The following is an 812-nucleotide window of genomic DNA, read 5'->3' as shown; positions in this document are numbered from 1 at the left end:
CCAACCATCCCAGCTAATAATTTTGAACTTAAACATCCTTGTTGCAACTAGTGCAACAGAGACAATTCGCGGGTCTCGCTACTGAGAACCCAAACCAGCATTTAAAAATATTTCTTCAATTAGCAGACACTTTTAAAACCAATGGAGCTTCTCCTGAGGCAATACGTTTAAGATTATTTCCTTTTTCCCTCAGAGATAAAGCCCTATCATGGTTAGATTCCCTTCCACCAAATTCCATTACGACTTAGGATAACCTTAGAAGAGTATTTCTTGCTAGATATTTTCCCCCGAGTAAGACCGCCGTTCTTCGAAACCATATAACTAGATTTACCCAAAACTAAGGAGAATCGTTGTTCGAAGCTTGGGAGAGATATAAAGAGTTGTTACGAGCATGCCCACATCATGGTTTAGAAAATTGGTTAATCATTCAAACCTTCTATAATGGACTTCATTACAACACAAAGATGACCATCGACGCTGCCGCAGGCGGTGCTCTGATGAATAAACCTTACCCTGAAGCTAGTGCCCTCATCGAAGATATGGCTCAAAACCATCAATCATGGGGAGTCGAACGAGCGACAGTTGAGAAGAAGGAAGCCCAAGGAGGAGTGCATGAACTAAGCTCTATAGACATGATGCAAGCTAAAATGGACGCATTAGCCCTTAAAGTCGAGCATATGTGCATAAATCTGAATACTGTAGCCGCAGTTTCGTCGGATTGTGAGATATGCGGAACCAAAGGACACCAATCTGCAGAATGCAGTCTATTAAACGAAACCCATTCTGAGCAAGTGAACTACACCCAAGGGAAC

General features: G+C 42.1%; 1 non-coding gene across 1 annotated transcript; it reads right to left on the bottom strand.

The window, feature by feature from the left end:
* Positions 1–302: 302 nt before the first annotated feature.
* Positions 303–409, bottom strand: LOC127098956 (small nucleolar RNA R71). The gene has a single exon (XR_007793637.1). It is a non-coding gene; the product is annotated as a small nucleolar RNA R71 (small nucleolar RNA).
* Between the last annotated feature and the right edge of the window lie 403 nt (positions 410–812).

This window comes from Lathyrus oleraceus, chromosome 6 (genome assembly GCF_024323335.1).
Source record: "Lathyrus oleraceus cultivar Zhongwan6 chromosome 6, CAAS_Psat_ZW6_1.0, whole genome shotgun sequence".
NCBI classification, from domain to species: Eukaryota; Viridiplantae; Streptophyta; class Magnoliopsida; order Fabales; family Fabaceae; genus Lathyrus; species Lathyrus oleraceus.
Note: the sequence above shows the minus strand (reverse complement) of the source record. Positions and strands in the feature narration are given on the sequence as shown.